The 21,894-nt window shown below is 36.8% G+C and overlaps 1 protein-coding gene and 1 long non-coding RNA gene across 3 annotated transcripts in view; one reads left to right on the plus strand and one right to left on the minus strand.

Annotated features, from left to right (window-relative positions):
* Positions 1-20,794, minus strand: part of LOC122419182 (uncharacterized) — a 48,091-nt gene extending 27,297 nt beyond the window's left edge. The window contains exon 1 of the long non-coding RNA XR_006262840.1: positions 20,115-20,794. This is a non-coding gene — a long non-coding RNA (uncharacterized lncRNA). The remainder of the gene's footprint in view (positions 1-20,114) is intronic.
* twin (CCR4-NOT transcription complex subunit 6-like twin) overlaps positions 1-21,894 on the plus strand; it is a 458,979-nt gene that overhangs the window by 376,633 nt on the left and 60,452 nt on the right. The gene's annotated exons all lie outside the window — the stretch shown is intronic.

Consider the following 21,894-nt stretch of genomic DNA (forward strand, 5'->3'; position numbering starts at 1 on the left):
CCATCGTTTCGACCCCGATGATAAAATTCCTTCGAAATTTGTCTACGTCGTTCATTTTTATGAACTTTAACATTCATGATAGGAGAAAGTTTAGTCGATAATTTCTTACGCTTTCACTGGAAGCTTATACTTATCTGACTAATCAATAATCACCATCAAAGGCAACGATGAAGGCTCCGCAGTTGGACTGTCGATCTCGGTTGGTTTATTTGGTGGAACCTATGGAAGATTCATGGGTTTAGTAAAAAAAAAAACTGTTCCATTTTACTTCACACGTAGAAAAGAACATTTTTTTGTGTCCTTCCATTGGCTTGTTCGTTGTAACAATGAAAAGTAAAGAAACCTTTGCCAATCATGAACATTCCTTTTATTGCACTACTTCGGTTTAAATTCTTGAAATTGTTGACTTGGCACGGAATTCCAACGGACTATATTCCTACACACAGAGGTCTGGTGAATGTATGCGGTCACGGTTAATATTTTTACACGAATACAAAACTTCTCGTATTTTCTCCAACATTTTTTCTCTTTTTAATCGAATAATAACGGCGTTAATTCCACTCTTTTACGTTATTCCTTTTCTCTCTCTGGCCTCTTTATTGAATTTAAATGTTCGCCGGCCTCCTTTTCTCTCTTTTCTCTTTCTGGCTTCCCTGCTCTCGAGTCCGCTACTCTAAACTAAGCTCTTCGCGCTATAACTCATACAGCACGGAAGCGCGAAACTCTCCCCGGAGGATATGACGTACGTGCATGCGGTGCTCACTAGAATTCCAGAACGTTTGAGCTCTTGAGATGCTCACTAAGTCTAATGGAAATTCATTGCGCCCAGGGTTAAAGGAAAGAATAAAAAAAATAAATAAATAAGTGGAAGAGGTTACGAGGAATTTTTTTAGTAACACAGAGAGTGAAGTTTCAGGCAAGCTATGTGCTGGAGAAATACTTGTGGAAAACAGCCGGACGTGGTTTAGCTTCTTCATCGTTCTTTGCGAGTCTTTTTATCTCTTCGTGAATAGAACCGCTTATCCTACCTGTTGTATTTACGGCAATACTTGATGAGAATGCCATACCCAAATGCAAATAACTTTGGAGCATAATATGTCAATGGATAAAATTGATGTCCATCCGCGAGCTTGACTCCCTTTTAAATTAGCCAAAAATTTACGCAATAAACCGATATTCCGTTAAAGTACTAACTTTTATGGTAAGAATTTTTACTTGAATTTTTCAAAATCGCCGCATTGGTCAATTATTCTGAGCAAACGAAAAATCTCGACGATGCCTTCATCGTTTTGTGTATATTTCACTTTGAACACGTGAAGGGGAGATATCGCCCTCCCCGTTGACGTTCTCCTTCGTACAAGCTGATCTCGTCGTTCACGCAATGGACAATAGCTGATTAAGCCGCTTCCAAGTACACAATGTCCCAGCCAAGCCGAGCGGGGAGAGCAGGGCTACATCGGCACCCGCGATGATGCTGTACTGATGTTACTTGGTGCTTTGCGAACGCGCCTCAGCTTCAATCAGATAGACATACGAGCCGCCGTGAGTCGCTTTCGTACCGCCGCAACAGAATGAGAATTATAGCTTAGCTGCTGGAGAGAACGACCTAAAGGCATCGTGAATCCAGCTCGAGAACGCGGTCGGTTAACTTGACACGAGAGTGGAAGCGTAGGTGGCTTTGAACGGTGCCAAGCAGTCTGAACAACCGCACCTAAGATATAACGAATATTTTTTTTCATTGGTAAAAACGTTAAACGGTCATGAAAATCAATTGTTTTTTGGACATAGGAAAGTAGAAATGTTTTATTTCGGAAATGAACTTTCCCACAATCTTGAGCACAGTACACCGTTCAATTTGGGCTATTCGTATTTGCAAAGTTTCATTTGTACAGGTTAAATAGTGACAAAGCACAGATAGAGGACAAATCCACCGAGGCCCGTTTCAAAGCCTGGCTACTGTTCCATTAATCATTGAAACGCATGGAGCAGCTCACTGAAGAGCATTACCTCCAAAGCTCCTCAAATGCCCTTCCGTTATATTCTTATAATCATAATCGCTTTGTCGTTGAATCCGCCAGAATAGTACGCTCCTCGAATACATTATCCACAATCATTTTAGTGCACAGCGATCGTTAAACTTTCCTCCATTATTTCCAAAGTATATTACGTTAGAATAATGGGAAAATTTGAAATTCCGTAGTGCTAAATATATTAGAGTTACTAGCCACAAAAGGATTGTCGGTCACATTCATATCAGAGATAAAAACAAAGAGAATCCGTAATGAGCTCTCACATTCCAGGGGCAAAATATACTCGAATGTATACTCTGATGATGCTTCACGTCCTTTACTTACGACTTCATGAAAAGCTACATGATGAACTGTATCATAGAACCAGAGTTGAGATATATAATCGCATAATCGACAACAAACACGACCTTCTCGATTCTCTGATATATTTTACTCACTTTTCATCCGTTAATTATTCTACCAGTGAGTAAAAATACATATAAAAAGCTGTCATCTACAATGTGGGTGCTGGAAATAGTAATTTTGCACTTGAATCAGAAAATGAACGTAGCAATTCACAAAAACTGAGGCATTTCATTGTTTCAGAGAGGAGACTAAAGCCATCTAATAAATTTAAAAATCAGAACTTATTCTCGGGAATATGAAATTGCGTTCGGCAGAGCAGAGGGTTCGTTTGAGGCATTACCTATTGAAATGGCTAATTAAAATAGTCGCATTATCATGAGTTGGCTCGAATTGAAATTTCACTTTTCGAGTATCATTGCCTTTAATTCTGCAGTAAAACTTGAGATAAATGCTGATATTCGGTTATTTCGGTTGAAGCAAACCGGAATAGTTTGCTATCACGATAAAAGTGTTTAATCTCGCAATTTTCAAGGCGTTCACTTAGGTATAACCCATTTACAAAAACTGGCAATAAAAGGTACAATTGAATATGGAAAATAATAAGGGCCTCTTTGTCTACCGGCGGCCAATATAAATATAAAGACGCTCACTATAGCGAATTCGTAATTAAATCTAACCGAGACCGAACAAACGCAAAAGAGTCTGTCGAAAGGAGTGTAGGAGGTATAACGTGATAGAGCGGACGAGAAATACGTGACAAAGACACCGGTAGCCGGAACATTGGGAGCAGCAGACGCGACAACGTAGACACGGAGTTTCGCGCTACGCCGTATGAATCCAAGAACAATGCGACGAGTGCCACAAGCCTTCGAATTAAATACCTGAGTTCTTGGAGTGTCTATGTGCAACGGACTTGAAGCAGCAAACTGGTATAGTCTATGGTGCGCAAGAAATGAGGAGAAAGAAAGAAAAAGAAAGCAACAGAGGAAGAGAGAGGGAGAGAAACAAACAGACAAAGAGAAAAAGAGAGAGAGAGAGAGAAGGAGGAATAAAAAGAAAAAGAGATGGGGACAGGAAACAAGAAAGACGGAAAAGTAGAGAGAGGAAGAGACAGGAAGAGACGAAGATGGAGAGACAGGACAGGCATTGGGAAGAAAAGGGAATAGTAATGGATGAGTAAATCAGAATGTCGAGGTGTGATTGTACTCGTATACCAATGGGCTATTCTTTCTTTTTCTTTTCCCTTTTCTTTCTGTCTACGTTCTCTTTCCTCTGTTTTTTTTTGTTTTTTTTTATCTTCTCTTCCTTCTCTATTACTTTGCCTCTACCTCTCATCACGTACACCAGTTTCTACGCGACGAGTAATACTGAAACTTTCCATTTAGCAAACTTACGAGTCCCTGGCTACACATATAGCACACATCTCTACCGGGAATAGAATTCGTAAGTGATTCCCCGTAGCTGTATGAAGTTGCCCGTGCAGAAGGTAACAAAGTGCTCTTGACAGAAATGAGATATAAGGGTTAATAAGGAGAGAAAAGTAGGAGGTTCGTTGGAAGAGCACACTACATAATCTCCAATGGAAAATAATGTGGTTCAAATCCAGATTAGACCTCTGGGTAGATTTGTTTTCCAGTGGAAAACAGAAGCTACTCGAGTATTGAAATATAAATTTATTTGGTTTTTCATTAAACTTTAAAATTCGCATAATCATCACGACTGTTATATCATACCTTATGAAAACATGGCGCCGGTTTCTCGAGATATAATTCGCACAAAATTGAGGATTGTAGGATACCCTCCGTGTATGACCTCCTTGAAGGAGGCACTCGAGTCATTGCCAGAGCTGATATGGCTCGAAATATGAACAGAACTCAAATAACTCAACGACATTCAGCCGGCAATAAATCCTTAAGGAGTCACCTCTTTTTTTCGACACAATCGTCATCATAAGCTTAATATATTACGTATCACTGCAAGAAAAGGTCGAGCTTATATCTGGCAGTAAAGGTCGAAAAGAAGTTTGAATAAATTTAAACCATCGAGAAGTGCGAAACTATACAGATAAAAGAAGGGAGTCCATCGAATAGGATTATGAAAATCGAATCAACGCCCGGGGCCGAAGATCTTCCCTCGTAATCCACCCACTGGTCGCGAGACGTCGCGAACTATTTTCTGTGTATAGTGATACTCGTCAATGCAAATCCCTTATCCTTCGAAACTTTATCGTCTCTCCCGAACAGAGAAAAGTCTCTTTAAATATCTTTCACATTTGCTTTCGAACCGTACTTTACACAGATCTTGGTTTAATTGTCTTTCTTACCGCATCACATCGAGCGATACATGGATGAATTATATAGCAAATCTCTCAAAAATTGTAGCACGGAATAATGAGAAGTGTATTTTTCGAAATTTTCAACTTTTATGAATCGAGAAAAGAGAAATGGAAAGACGATTCAGATTTTTCAATTAGTCAGTCAAAAATCCTCATTTGTCCACGAAAATAATGTTTTGGAACTATCCTATAATGAAACAAAAAAAAATTCTTTATATCAACGTGAATAAATCTGCGCCGGCATCTGTACATGAATTCCATATTTTTTGTCCCGTCTTGGAATTCACGGACTTCATGTTCGGAATGCCTTTACTTTGCGAGGTGGTTGACTGAGTACTAAATTTACAAATAGTGAACGGTAAACGTGCCGAATACAATAGTGGCTTCGCTGGAAATATGACGGAATATAAAAGAGAGAGAAAGAGAAAAATAGACGAAGAGATTATGTTTATTCGAATGGTGACGTTGACGCACGACTCAGGTGTGTGTTACGTAACATACAGGATGGCCTTGCCCTTGTCCATACAAGAGAGAAAAACCATGGCCAAGTCTTTGCCGAGGTGAGCTCGAAGGTTAGAAATGCCGGGTTTATATTCCGTGTTCACTCGTATAATAATCATCGTCTAGAACGCTGATAATCTTAAGGGCGTATCGTTCAATGATTCATGCGCCAAGCTGCCTCTCCAAAGCCTTTTTGCTTCCAATCATTTGTTATATTGACGGTGAAGCGAGCATGCATAAACTAACAATACACATATAGCGGTACCCAACGATATATACAAACGCAAGACTTTCCGGATTCTATTAATTTACATCTAGCTCCGACTAAGATGGAGACCATCTCTCGGACACCTTCGAGATATTGTCTCTTGAATAATTTCACGCAACATGACGTTTCTTCGTACCTGGAAAATAGATACTGTACATGTACAGCCTCTTATGTAAAAGAGAAATTATGTATGCATGTAACGGCGTTTTATTCAATACACACATATAGAAGCATGCTGAAGTCAATCCTAGAGAAAAGTGAAACACATAAAACGAACGATGCTTTTTTTTGCTATAACATCCATACATTATACAGTGCGATAAAATATCGGTAAATTTGCCGATGATATTGATGTATTCGGATAGATAAAAAAATTATGACCTAACGCGCAATTTTTTTTTTTTTTGTTTGGAACGCAGAGAATATTCCAAGTGAGTATTACAGAAGTCGGTCTTTAAGGTGGTTCATGCACGAGACGATTTTCTTAAGAACGTCTTGAAATTTACTGAGAGTTTAAATGGATAGTCGACTGATACGCACATCAAATTTTAAAGGGTTCGTCTTGTTGATTATTAAGATAAACGTGTTTAAATATGAAGAAAAATACACAGGGTTATAGGGACAATGCATAAAAAATCGTTCATCTTTCCATATAACGAATGAACGCTTCTTACGAAGATTATGAAAGAGTACACAATAACAATGAAGTTTATAATTAAGGTTTGGGAAAAAAAATCGAAACAATTGTCTCGGCAGTAATAAAAATATATTAGCTTAAAGATTGAATGAAATTGTTATAACGAGCACTCTTAACCTCACATTTGCTTATTTCGGCATTTTGTTTCTTCTTGGCTTAGGCCATTCCTGTCACAGTCTTCTGTCTTTTTATTAATACTTATTTTACATAAAAAGCTATAGTATTTTTGTCAGGAACGAATGAAATTTCGTGTTCAGTCAGTGATGCGGATCCCCGATTAATTGATGGCTTGTAATTTCATTCGTCAAAAGATAAGTCGAACAAATTTATTTAAAATTTCGAATTAATAACTCTGATATTAATTTGAAGTGTTTATATATTTAATTAGGGAGTAAAAATGCATCCAATTTAGACACCCACAAAATACGATCCTTAAGAAAAAATTAATTTCTCAGCTGGAACAAAGATACTGTGTAGAAATTGCCCATATGAATTTTAATATATGAAGTTCTCTTGTGACTATACCTCGAGATTGTGTAAATTCGACAGCACGAGAACTAACCAGGTGAGAGTTCATGTATAATTGATTGTATATTTCGTCCTCATCCAACTATGCCTTCAAGTCCCTTGGTGGTCTCGTATAACTAAGTTCTGATTACAGAAATCTCTACTTGAAAATATATACCCTACGAATTAAAGCCGTTTCATAGGTGTCTAGGTCACGACGCATGTTAAAAGTTCAATAGTTGCGAGACAGAGTTTCTCAATTCTTTATGAATGAGAAATTATTCGTAAGAGGAAACTTGCGAACTGAGTCGATGTTTTTACGTTGCTTTCGGCTCCTTCTTACTGCATTCGTTGACTTGATGAAATTCTATTAAAATGTCTTACTACCGATCCTAAAATTTACCTCTTCATAGGATACCGCAGGAACGAACTCTCATAGTTTTCATGAATTTTCATTCAGTTTAGCTCTATTTTTTTCCTCATATAACTACGATACGAGATCGCAAACTTCGACTCGGGTTCCCAATTATTCTCGCATGTTCTATTTTTATTTTCTATGTTACACTAATGGACACGGCGCTTGTTTGGTTTTTAACGAGTAGTAGCGCAAATTGATTCCCGCATGGCCAACTCATTTGCGGTATTCTGGGTTCACCACCATCGAATCGAATGTTATCGTTGTATATATATCAATTCTATATTTCAAAACCTGAACCATTTCGATCCATGTGGATTGCATTCTGGAAGTTCCGACGTATTGTAAACCTCCGATGTATTCTAATTTTTGCTTCAAATTTATTATTCAATAACCATTCGTTTGATGAACAAATAACCAAAGAATGATCAATCGCAAGAATTTTGTCAGTTGATGTAGCAGTCGTTGAAACGAAAAAAAAAAACAGAAACGAAGATAAGCCGAAGAATTTTATCTTTCTTTTTAAAAAGTGTAGATCACAACATTTCTTGAGCAAAAATTCACGACCAACCAGGAAATTCAAAAAAATATTAAAAAAAAAAAACGTTTCCCCAGTCAAGCGCCGTAATGACGTCCTTCATTCGCAAAGAGCAATGGCCTCAATAAAAATCATAGAATATCTGTTTCTTTTAAAATAGTTCACCAGAAACCCCTGTCACTTTTGAGCAAGGTAAACATTTTGTAACGTCCGTTTATTACTTTCGCCTCTAAATCCCTAAATTTTTCAATAAAAGCTATATTTAAATATTTTTACTAATAAGTAACGAATGAACAAAAAATTTTAAGCCTCGTTTCATCCTTAAAATTTATTCGTACCATAATTCCTCAACAGTCCCGCAGTTTTGACATCATTTAAAGTCAACACATTTCAAATGTTTTACCACTTGAATCATTGCAATCAAGGTAATTATCGTGCTTAGTCCCTCCGCAATTTCTCAAAGTACTCTCGCGTCATTTTTTAATCCCATTGGCTCATCTCAACCATTTCGCTGGTTCTACGATTTCATCATTTCAAATGATGATTTACCGGTACTGTTTTACATATTTTTTCATTAATTTTCATCCGCATATATTCATGGGGACAAAATTGAAGTGAAGAAAAACGAACGTTCTGCTTCGTCTCCCTTGGCATTATTATATTCACGCGCACACACACGCCTTGGAGTTCTATTTGCAGAGAAATCGCAAGTGAGATTCACGCAGCGTAATATGAATATACATACACGCACGATATACTTGGACAAACAGCAGCGGCAGGCGCGACAAATTTGCCGCGCGATATCGTTGATGGGGTTAGATTAATAAATAATCATTACCCCGGTAATAAATAGCACATGTAGCCCCGGGTGTCTGGCGAGAATAGGACCGGCTCGCGGCTGTTACAGAAGGAGCGATGGGGAATGAGCGAGCGAGTGAGAGAGGGAAGGAAAAGGCAGGAAAAGGTGCCAGTGCGAGGGGTGTCCCTCTATAATTATTAATGGTCGGTACCTTCGGCCTCGGGCACGATGAGGACCGCACGTGGAGTTGTAGAGCTCGGCCATAAGCTTTGCGATCTCTGCAACTTCGTGATTATTTCATATATAAACGGGAGAGTATAAATTCCGAGCAGCCTTTTATTTCTCTCATATCGGCATCGAAATAACTGGCCCTCGTACTAACTCATTGTTCTCAGAATAACTTGAGCCAACACCTCTATTTTTTCTTAGACAATATTCACTTTATGGTCTCGGATATATTACGAAATTTGAACGCACGATACCGCACCAGTAGAGTGCGAAAACTTTGAATTTTTATTGTTTCCTATATTTTTTGTGAGAAGTTCATTTTTTCTCAGTTTATTCTACTGTTAGATATTCGAGCTGCGATAACTCAGGAATATTGAATATTGCGAAAAAACAAAATGCTAATAGTTTTGCATCATTTTGCAATATTTATTATGCATTTTTCATCAATCCATTCCTCTGATATTCTCTCTATTTTCCATATACGATTTCGTCCGTTTCACTTATACTTGTATGCCTGTATAATAGTTATATCTCAACTAGAGAAATTGCATTTATTCATGCATATACGTACTGCAGTTATCACGTTGAGATACTAAACACCGAAAGAGCTGGGTGGGTGTCACGCATAAACTCGCCTCCAGGGCACCCTACTGATTTATTATCACCAGCATGAAAATAACTTGGGAACTTTCTTTAGCATTTCTACGAGTGGCATTATCAAAAAATATTTTGCAGTGTGCGTGCGTTATAAAAGATGCCAACTTTTAAACGATCCAGCCAAGGGCCATAAGTGTTTTCGACACTCGATATTTCTTGAAATGTTTTTATATTTTTGAAAACAAAAATTTACTGTCGCAGCTAACTCGCGAGTACGACATTGAAGTTTATTATTTTTTTCCTATTTTGGATTTTCGTGAAAAACGATAAAAGTCAAATGGAAACATTGTTTTGCTTTTTGTAGTTTTGTATAGTTTTTTTTTTTTTTTTTTTTTCGTTGGAAAATGTAAGAATCACAATTTAAATAAATTAGAAACACGGTACGATCGGAATTTTTCTACTTGGAAGACCGAAATCAAAATGGGATAATACGAAAAACAACTTCGCTTGGGAATGTATATAGAAAATCGATTGTATTTCGTGTCAACCAAACGATTTAGAAGAGATATTACTATTGAAGTGAGAAGAAACACGTTAAAATACTTGAACCAATCGTGAAATAGCTAGCCATAAAATCCGTAGCAATAGTGATTGGATTCGATTGAAAATGGAGATCAAAATTTGTTCGTGGTTTTATGGATACTTCTATACTTTTTATCTATTTCTTTTGCCTCGGATAAGATAGCAATACTTTTGTGTTACGTAAAATGTATCACTTGGCCAAGTTTCGAAGGAACTTCACTTCCCTCGTGGTTGTTACACCGTCAAAACGACAGTTGGTGAAAGTTAGCTTCAGATTGAATTTCTGTGCGACGATGCATGAATATTTCACTCTTTTCGTCACCCTTTCCACACTATCCACCGACGTCTCGAATTATTTTGTGCAAACGTCTACTCCGAATCTCCGAGTAAAATTTCCCAATGTATGATAGTTTGACCCGTACATGAACATTCTTGAAGGGGACACCGTGACATACGGGATTACGGGTATATATATATTTATATTAATTAAATTCGTACAGGCATTTCTGGCGTATATATTAACCGCACTATTTTCTTACTAAAATTCACAGTAGGATTCAAGAAATTCTTACAAAATTGAATATTCTCAGCACTCAAACTTACGAATGTGTTAAAAATTCATAAATGGAAATGTTTGTGAACAAAATAGTTTTCTATTATTGAAAAGTGGACTTTGGAAAATCAGATTCCATCTGAAACTTCAAATATGACTATTTTTATTATTATGACAAATTATAGGAATTTATAAAAATAATTTTTATCTGCACTGCATCAATTGAATGAGAGAGACTTCTGTACAGCATCCAAACAGGTACAATTATTCAGACTACTGTAGGAACGAGATAACCCAAAATTCTCACAGAATGCTGTAAACGACAAAGCTCGCTTTTGCCTTTTGCTCCTATGCTCGTTCACTCAATGCAGTGCTCACTAAACACAGCCGCACTACAGTATGCTGGATATATATAAGTGTCTGTACATGAGCTTTTCTGCATGAAAGTGACATCGAAATTATTTCAAATCCAATTTTATTTTCCAATGAAGAATTTCAGATTAACTGTTGGTGCAAATGGGAACGTACGTTTTTTCTACATTTTTTGTAACATTCAGTTTGCCATAACTTGGTTTGAAAGTCTTTCATTTTTGTGTATTTTGTTATAACACGAGCCATGATTGTTTTCAACTGATTTTATTTAAAAATTCCGTGCCGATGGGGGATTCATATTACAAGAAAAGCACGTAGAAAACCTAATAACACAATCAATCATTAAAAATCTTGTACCAATAATGTTTCAAGTCTTTTTGAATAAGTTTTACTGCGAATATGCTTCAGTGACGGTGCAGCAGATTGAAATAGGGAATATATTTTTTGTAACTCATACTTGGGATGCCCGATACAACTCGTATTCTAACGCAAAGGAGTATCGCGGTTTCATAGCTTTGAAGACCACATACATAGCGGATACATTACCGAAACTATTTGCTTGAGGAAGTCTGAGAGTTCTCGCTGGTTTGTAAATTCCTATGTACGATGTACACAGGTATTGTATGTATATAACGCGGTAATAGCGGTTCGTTTGACTCAACTGTCTGTTTCACTTTTTGTTGTGTGTGTGTGTGGACTTTTGTCGTTCGTAAACACACGTCTCCATATCTCGTTCTCCGGACTCGTTCATACCACTCTCTTTTTCTTTATTCTCTGTAGTTTTCGCGCGTAATATTTACTGTCGTTCCATTATGAAAGACCGTAACAAAGCGATATTCGTCGGCTGTTTGTTCTCGTCAGGGCGTACGTACACTGCTCTTAAAACGGTGAAAAGCAAAAATTCCTCGCAACAGTAGTATCAACGCTCAGAACAAATGGGCATGCGATCGATTCGACATCAAAGTGGAACGTTATTTGGAGAAATATATTCAGAGCAGCAGTGCGATCAGTGGATCTTGCGCTTTGTATGAGGAAAATGAAAAACTAAGGCTCAAAAAGTAAATTGATTTTGCAATATCGTTTACTGAAAGTCGTTGAAGACAATTATTCCAGGGAGTGATAAATTCATCGATAATCGATTGACGAATGACCAATGGGAGGCTCGGCGTAAGCGAGTTGAGCGTAAACGCTGCTTCCGTCCAATTTTGCCTCACGTGTCTGACCACGCGATTACCATTTCCACTACAAGTAGGTCATAACCGATCCCGACTGGACAAGCGATCCACTCAGCCGGATTTCTTGATGGTGATTTCAGAAGTACTGTATCAAGTACTATGTTCAGGATGAATTGGATTGTTTACACTCAGTAATCATTTTTAAATTACTTGAGTCAATTCTGCACGACAAAAAATCGAGTAGTCACTCTGCATTCGTACAATAATATAATCATATGTGAATTTGGCTGCGCAATCAGGAATAATACAAATTGTCAAATATTCTTCTTTTTTTAAAAAGACATTCTCATGAAGGGGGGTCTTGCTTTAGCATGTCAAAAAATCGATTGTTTTCAGGAATGCTTTTAGGATAGACGGAAATAACTCACCATAGCGAACTTTTTGGTGTAGTTTCAAGGATATTTAAAAAGCACAAAAACATTTTTTTAATACTCATTTGTACATGGTTTATGCGTCAAGTCTGGTTGTCGAAGTTTCTCAGCTGTTTACAGTGTGGAGATCGTAATTATTGTCTACAAGAAAAATTCCAAAATTTTTTTTTCATTTTCACATATTTTCCTACCATATGAACCTATAAAAATCCGGAAAAATTGCGAAATTCTATGTTTGCAATACGTTGAAGTGATATTCTTCTTTTTTAGAGGCATTTTTTGTTTCAAACTCGCTAAAAATATAGAATTTCGCAATTTTTTATAGGTTCATATGGGAGGAAAATATATGAAAATGACAAAAAAATTGGAATTTTTGTTGTAGATAATAATTACGATTTCCACATTGTACATAGCTGAGGAATTTTGACAATCAGATTTTGAGTATATAAATCATATACAAATTAGTATTTCTCACACTAAAACAATGTTTTCCTACTCTTGAAATATCCTCAAAACTATATGAAAAAGTTCACTATGGTGAGTTATTTCCGTCTATGCAAAAACATTCCCTAAAACAATTGATTTTTTTGACTTTTTAAAGTAGGACCCCCCCTTAAATCGAATCCCATTCACAGAATCAATAAAAGTTGACATTGTAGCCAACCTAGCCTATGAAAATAAATGAAATGAAATCGTAACTAATTACGAATAAAAAAAAAACTATGAAAACATTTCAATACCTTTGTTTGAATATTCAATTTTAACATCTCGTGATCTTGAAAATCATGATTTATTTCCCAATAGCTTTGCTGCACGGTAAAACCTGTGCCGAACCACGCACGCTCACGTCATTAAGCAGAAATGCTCGAGAGAAATGCTTGATTGATATCGAAGCTCAAGGAGCATTTGGCCGATTATTTTTCACCTGAATTTTAACCAATGGCTGTTGATCATTTGGAATTCGGATTTTAAAAAATCACGATTATTAGTCGAGTGAATACGTTAGCAAAACGAATGTTTCTGTTTGTGAAATATCGCATCGAGCATCGAACCGATATTTATGATTTAGTCACTGAAAATGCCAAAACCATTCTTCCCCGCAATTTTCCTAAATGAGGCAGATTTTTTTTTTTACCACTGATTCCATGCCGCATTACTTCGCGCATTAATCCCAGTTGAACAGAGCTTATATAAGAAACTAGACTAATGAGAACATGGGAAATTAACGTGTAGCATCGCCATACGACTCGTGTGTACCGAGAATTATGGAGCTGCAGGTGCACTTACCGTATACCAAGTAGTTCGCGAATACACATAAATATATGCGCTACATCCATATACACGTATATGTTAAACATCTTACAGTTTCTATAGGTACTCGCGCGGTGTACTTTCCACGAATAGAAATGTCCAAATTAGTTCGGTACGGAAATGTTGGGAGTCTCTTGCATACAGATTTGAACATAACATGTACGAAGTCAGTCATCTCAATCCTCGTTGCCTTTGCGTGCATAATGAGATGTCAAGAGAAAAGGAGGCTTCCAATCAATATTTGTACCAATGATATTTCATCAGTTATCAGGGATTGATGAGTTGCATCTTTTTTAACGAGCAATCGAGAGCGCAAGTCGTCCTTTGACGATTAACCTTCTTTGCACGGAGAGTTAGGTATTTGGGAATAAATTAATGAGAAACAGTTGCATCACTTTCATAGAAACTAAGAACGATTTCATTCGGTATAGACAAGCTGCTCCGATGCGAGCAGCTCGCAGTTCGTTACGAATCTGTTTCTACAAAAATGGTTCAAAATAATGGAAGAAAAAAAGTACCCCCTTTTTACGAACTGAAGAGAAAATTCGGTTGGTTATTGCAATGAGAAAAACGAGGGAACAAAAACGCGTATTCAAAAAATGTGAAAAACTAAAAAATACTCGCATTATTCGCGTCGCAGCAGTAAGAGAGTAGCGAATCAAAGTATTTTTTCATAAGAAAAAACGAAAATTGGTGCATTCGATGTATTTTCATGGCGATATTCCGGGTACGCGTTGATCCATAGAAATTTTGATCTTTTAATCAATCTTTCCTGCAAAGTACCTTCTTGTTCTCGGAAGACATTCATCTCTAGAGGTTTAAATTGGTATTTCTTCAACTTCGAGCCCGTCAAGCGGAGAGCTATTGCGACACGTTCGATCAATTACCGTTCACAAAGGAGCGATCGACTTTCAACTGTACTCCGCCTTGGCGCGTCTTTTCATTTCCCTTTAATTCTTGCGAATATTGACTCCTGCACGCCTCTGTACATTTATTATTAAATTGTGTGGTGAGAGTTTTTAGATGGACGCTTGAAAAAATTCGGGAAGACTTGAGCAATTTTCTTGATCATTATCTCCGGCGTAGTAGGTTGATTAATCATAATTTTTTAATTGAAATTTCAAGGAATATTTGAATCACCAATTATAATGATTTGGCATAGTAATTGACGTTTTGTAATGGTGATGTATCGAGTAGGTTTGAATCAAATTAATTTGTTCGACTCAAACTTTGTTTTTCTTCCCATTACTCCGTTTCTCATAAACTATAATAATAAAAAAAAAAGTTTATAATTGAAATTGAATGAATCATTGTGCATTCATCGTACATTCTGCATCTCAATTTTCTAACGAGGGCGAGAAAAGTTCTCACGAGATATATTCACTGGGTCATGAGTCTCGTAAATAACGTAAACGCGCCTGGAAGAAAACAACATTATGAATTCCCATCGGCGTATTTTCTTGCCTCCGGCGTGGGCGAAATCCTTTCTAATGTCAGACTGTTCGCACATGCATGGTTCGCAGAGTTTCTGTGTTTAAAAAATCGTGCCTGGTCCACGGTAGCACATGCATGCAAAAAGTGGAAAGATATGTGAATATATGAATCGAGAAAGAGGAACGGTGTGAACGTTCAAATAAATTCTGTGGTAGACTAAATAATCACTTAACGATTGTTCAATTCAATGAGTTGAGAAAAGACAAATGTTTGGTTTCAAATTTATGCGTTGTATACTCCTTGACTTGAAAAAATCACGATCGGTTATCAATCGTTAAAACAACGTAAATAAAGTTCAACAATATTCGACAAAGTAATAATTATCGAATATTAAAAATTAAAAATTAATCTTTTTAGAAACTTCAAAATTTTACAGTCAAATTTCATATTGGAGGTTAAAATAACTCGAATGAGCAACTTGCTCTATTTCTACTAATTTCAATTCAAACTGAATCTCTCGAAAATATTACCCTTGCCAACGATAACCAGAAATTCTTTTTTGAACTGTGACTTTGAAAACACTTTTTGCATTTTTCATTAACATTTGACTCGTAAAGCAGACCTCCCATCGCGGATTCGGAATAATTATTTTAAACACTTGGACACTTCGATTCGAATTTTTTATTCCTTTAATTTTGCCTTTCTCAAAAAGCATGTTTATTCTGGATTTGGAGTGTAAAACTAAAAGGAATGAAAATAGTAATAAACAAAAATGTGAATTGTTTTCATTTACAAATATGTAAAAAAAATTCTTCGTTTCGAATCTCAATGTGCTTTTTATCAATACATATAAATTGAGCTGCCCACAATTACTCTCATTTATTTTAGCATTAGGACTCATATTTTTCCGGTCATTGCATTAAATATTTCGAAAAAATTGTAAAAAAAAAGAATCCATAATTCCGGCTGCGCGCATCCGTAATTTTTTCATCATAAATAAATAATATTAACGCGTTCATATTACGGATGAAAAATTCGGATGAAAAATTCATAGGAGAGAAAAATTGTCAAGGTTTTCGAATAAAAATGTGGCGAAAAATGGCTGATGTACATCCCAGCCTATTGTGGCTGAAACGTCTCTATTCGTTGGCGATTTTTTCATGTTATAAAAACGAAATCACGTCGATAGATTATTCATCAGTCCTTCCGAAATAGAAAAAAAAAAATCACGGCTTAGAACCGATGATGCGATAGTGTGCTTTTAATTCATTGATGGCCTCGGGTACACGGCAGAAAATTCAGGACTAAAGGGAGTTTTTCTCTCTCAATACAGCCGGCTGCTGGTCTCCAGCTATTTAAATTTTTTATTGTATACGGTCGTAAAAATTCAGCGACTACTCCGAGCTCGCGTTGTTCAATATCCTACGAGAAAGGTTCATTTTTTCTCACTCCTAAACAGAAACGAAAAGAATCATGCTCGCTTTTTTCGCATCGCAAAAACAAGGTATAACAAATTTTTTCCCACTCGCTAAATTTTGCTTTCTATTCTTATGGCCTGCCGAAATGAGATATGGAGCAACGACAAAGTTCTCAAAGTGTGAACTGAGATAACGCAAAGTAAAATTAAAGACATACACGGGAGGTTTCACATGGATTGGCCATTTTGAAATTTTTTATCCTCTCCCGGTTAAAATTTTTCGGATTATTTTGTCCATTAACTCATAACCTTTCAAAATTTATTCCTGATATCTCGGTAAAAAAAAAAAGGAAAAAGTAATTTTGAGCAGAGACTAGTTTCATCCGTCACTTTACTAGCAACATTTTATCGTCAACGTTTATATGAGCCATCTCAAAATGTGTGATTTTTCGTAATGAAGCATAAAAACATCCATAAGACGATTCCCTTCGGAAAATATGAGCATTTCCGAAAGAAAAATTCGATTTCGTCCATTTTCGGAAGCTTTAGGATCATTTTAAAAAGGGAACCCCTAAAACAGATTGAGTTTTTTCCCTAATTTATGTGAAAAGCAAATCACAGATTTTCAACAAAAAAAGTACAATTTTCTCGTGTAGTTGATGCAGAACTCAAATTTCGAGAGGAATTTTGAAAAAGAATCGTATCTTGTGACATCTCGAGTAAAATAAAAAAAATTCGGACGTCATTGATTTGTCACGAATTGCCCCATACATATTATACGTATACATGAACACGCGAACGTGTGTAACTTTTTATCTGAAATCGCCCAAAGCGAACCTCCATTATACTTTACACCTTAGAGACGTTTTATCTGCATCAAATACGACGATAAGTTCCACAAACACTTTTCATCGTTTTTATTTACAAATTTAATGTTTTTTCGAAAAACAAATCGTACTTTACAATGTCCATTAATATTACATATATTGGGAGAAAATATTTGTTTATGTTTAACCGAAAATATTCTTTTGTTCTGTTTCAGGTAAGCGAGTTCGATAATCGAATCAAGGCGTTCGAACTGCGAAGGTATTTGTAGAATATTGATAGCAGAATTCATTTTACTATTTTACGGAGAAAGACTATTTTTTATCAAAGTTTAACGAAATTTATTTTTTCCCCTCTACGCGTGTAGCGAATACTTTTCTTTGGGTTTTTCCTTTTTTTTTAGTTCGCTTTTAAATTCAAGCTCGTCCAGTCTCTGCGGAATAACTTCACTCTTTTTACAATGTTTTATCCCTTCCGATCCGAAAACAAACAATAAATTCAACGAACTGTGTCTTGAATTTTATCGAGTGAAACGGGTCGAGAGTAAATATACGCCCTCGCCACCGCCATCTACCTACGACAACTTTTTGTAGATACGACACACACACACACATACATACACACACACTCGCATACAACACACTTGCATCGACAATTTCTGTATCGGTCCTCGAGAGTGGGTAACAGATTTTAGCGAAATTCGTACATCGAAATGCTTAAACAAAAGTTTGCGATACTTTGACCGACTTTTACCACATTTTATGGCTAGTGCCACGTAGATCTTCATTCGACATCTAGCTCAGTTCCCCTCGCAAAATATATCTCAACTTCGCAAAGATTTTCAAGTTCGACTTGCTCCGAAATCAACTACAACGTTTCATCAGATTTTCAAAACCGGATTTAATCTTGAGAAAGTTCAGTATCCATATTACCCACTAAACGATATTAATTTTCATAATTTAACCGCCAGTGATTTGATTGAGCACAGTTTTGTAAAAAGAAAAATCGACCGCGATGAAAATGAGCTCACTGGGAGCCGTAATAAAAAAACGAGTCGCTGATTTAAACGTCCGCTTTATTGCGTCGCTCGATTAATCAGTTTCAAATTAAATATCACATCACATTCAATCATGCAACGTCGATGACTTACTCGGAAGTAACACTGGCGTCTTTTCTCTTCGTCTTTTCTCCGTAATACAACTTTGAGCTTGCTTCGCATTAGCTTGATCGAATTTTTATATATTTTCCTGAGATGAAACTCGCTCGCGAAAGTAATTTCCTTACAGATTGAATATGCTAATACAGCCTGTTGCTCAGAGTTGACGATCAAAATTAGATAGTACAACCTATTCATAGGCTACGCATTTAGTGCAATGTATATGTAGATCGCTTCGCAAGTTTTTTACGCGTTCATACATAGGTATACATTACAAGTTTGAATTGTGTGCCTATCAGCAAGAAGAAAGGCCTCAATCTTCCGCGACCGATCGCTATGACGATCAAAGAATCAATCAAGTTTCTCCGCAGCCCAAACGAGATGAAATTATCGTATGAAGATGTCCTGCGAGTGTTCATGACCATCAATTGAGTGTATGTGAATTAAATGTCTAATTATTAGCGAATATGGGTTTTTTGTTCACTTGGATTTGTATAAATCATAAGGGAAGCCTCGGGATGGCCTATTGAGCTAAACTCTAATCAGGCGCTATTATGCAATATTCTATCAAGGTCCTGATAAAGTATGCCTGGGAATTGATTATATGAATATGATTGGGCCCAGCTTCGGCAGGAGCTTATTGAAGTATTCGTTGGTAGGGCCTTATTATGGCAAACCTGATCAGATAACCATTTCAGGTTTACCTGATTTCAAAGTCATTCTGGAAAACCCACTTTCCTTAGTCACTGCAAAAGATGCACAGTAATTAAGGAGTCTACCCTCATCAGAACTTAAAAAAAATCGATTTTTTTATTGCTTTTTTCAAAAGTATACATATTCGAAAGTATCGTATTAAAATTTTATAAAGATCTGAGCAGCTTAAGTGTACTTTTGAGCGACGTTTACTTGGCTGACCGACGTTTTTTTCCAAATTAAATTTTTGGACGGCTCGTTGATAAAATCTCCGAAACTATTGAATGGATCCTTACCAAAATTTGACCACATGTTGTTGGTGCTCGTAGCTATAGCGCTTATCATACAAATTTTGAAATTTTTAGTAGAACTATTTTCTTTTGTAAAAAACGATGAAAAAAAACGTGCTTTTTCGTAGTTTTTTGGAAAAATGGCCGCCATTTTATCACTTTTTAAAAAATAAAAAATCTTCTCCATTTTTCTATACGGAAACTGAGTAAAATAAAAAAAAAAACATTTTTGTGTATTTTAATAGTGCAATTTTCAGGCCTAACACTTCGTATATCCGTATTTATAATTTATACCGGTCAAAAAAATTCGTGAAAATAGTATTTTTTGGCCGTCTAATTAGAGTAGACCCCTTAACGAATATATTTTAGAAAAAAGTTTTGTTCACTCTTCGTCATGGTTGTTTTGACCACTCCATAATTCGGATACTCACTCCGATGATAGAAAAATTAATACATTTATGTTCGATCTCTAAAATATATAATAAAAAAAAATACTTGGCAAGAAGATCTAAGAAAAATTCAATTTCCCAGAAGCTTGTGCGATATTATTATTAATTACAATTCTTAGTTAGTGCATGGTTGATCGATTCGATGTTAAAATTGAATTTGACGAACCTTCTTCATCGTGTTTATCCCGAGGGTTGCATGAAAGGGGATATCAAAGGAAGGAGAATCCTGATGACATGGAAAATCGTGCCTCTTGAATTATAACGACAAACAGTGCGTATCAGCTCCTCGTAGATCGATTTCTCTTCCATCACAGTCCTTGTCTCCCTGGCATCCTGCCTCTCGCCAAACTAATTTAAAAAGTCCATCACTTCAGGGTGCGATGGTAGCGTAACAGATCTGCAAACAATCAAAAGTTAATTACAAGAATTTTCTGATAAAAATGCGAAGCGATTTCCTTTGCTATCCAAGACGACTCTGATCGTGTTTGAGCTTGGCCTACAGCCTTTTGACCCCCGTTCAGAATGTCGAGACGAATACTGACAACTATTAGCCACCCTTCAGCGATTGGCTAGTCCGCGCAGTAAAAGGTTGCGAGAAAAACGAACGAGAAAATGAGAGGAATGTCAATAATGATTTTTGCTTGTTTTTTTTTTTTTTTTTTTTTTTTTTCATCTTCCCGGGTGACCAATCTCTGTATCGTTTAACCTTCTCCCCTGTCGGCTATTCGAACTCAACGTTTATGAGTGAACGCCACTGTGTGTTGGATCTCGATGAGCACGCCGCGCGATGAGCGAAAAACCGGATTGTCCGCGTAAGAGTCTCTTGAAACACTGCTGCGCGTTGATGCGCTTCGATACATACTACGGATCCACTCTTGGCCGCACCGATGACAAGTATCTCGTAGATATATTGTGCTCTCGTGTGTACCTCACAAGAGCACAATTTTTCTAGGCTCATTCAACTCTCGCTGACGCGCCTCATACCTCGAGAACTCGACTCCCTCGTTCACAACTAATGCGAATCAAAAAAGCACCATCGTTTACGTTTTTTTGCCTGATCCTCTGCCACGAGCTCGAGTCGTTAATCGTCTATGAGTCTCGAGAGCAACTGCGAAGGCGCAAGTCTCAAACGTGAAAGTTTTACGTTCCGAAGAGCAGTTAACCGTGGCCAATTATTAACGTATCGCCATTCTTTCAATATATGGGTATATAACGTCTCGTTTATATATAGAAAGTCATTTGGCACATAGAAGATGGCGATCAGACTTTTTTCAACGAAAACTTATATCGTTGCCATGTATTTGTGAGCGTGAAAAATCTCTAGCGCGCAGAATGTACGAAAAAACTAAAAGTTTTGTATTTTTTATCTCGTAATCAACCGAATAGATGAGCCGTTAAATTTTCTCCATTATCCATCCCCGTTGCCCGTACCAAAAGTGACGGTTCGATCGCGTGTTCCGAGGGTCAGTATTTTAATTTTGTTTTTCTTTAACAACTATTGGAAATTTTGACTCAGAGATCCGAAATTCAGTGGATTGAGAATAAGGGGAAGAATATTTCTTAGGCCTTTTTCACTCATTCCGTGCAGCTGCTATTCAACTTTAAAGCTTCGTCTAAAATTCAATGAACAAAAAATTCTATAACTTTTTCAATACATTTAGCACAACGCTGGGGTATAAATTGCCGAAAAACGTCGAAAAGTTCATGGGAAATCATGGAAAATTGGTAACGAAACACGAAAACTAATTTGCTGTTTTCCCAAGCCTGCCAGTTTCAGTTTCGTCCGAATTTCGCTTGATAAATTGGCGAAATTGTTCGTTATTTTATAAAATAAACAATTGAATGGAATTGTTTATTCTCTCGTTCCTAAGTGAAGCTCGTTCCATGCAACACAAACAACAGGTATCGGCCCCAAATGCGAAGCACCAGGAATCGGATAAAAGTAT

This window comes from Venturia canescens, chromosome 1 (genome assembly GCF_019457755.1).
Source record: "Venturia canescens isolate UGA chromosome 1, ASM1945775v1, whole genome shotgun sequence".
Taxonomy (NCBI): Eukaryota; Metazoa; Arthropoda; class Insecta; order Hymenoptera; family Ichneumonidae; genus Venturia; species Venturia canescens.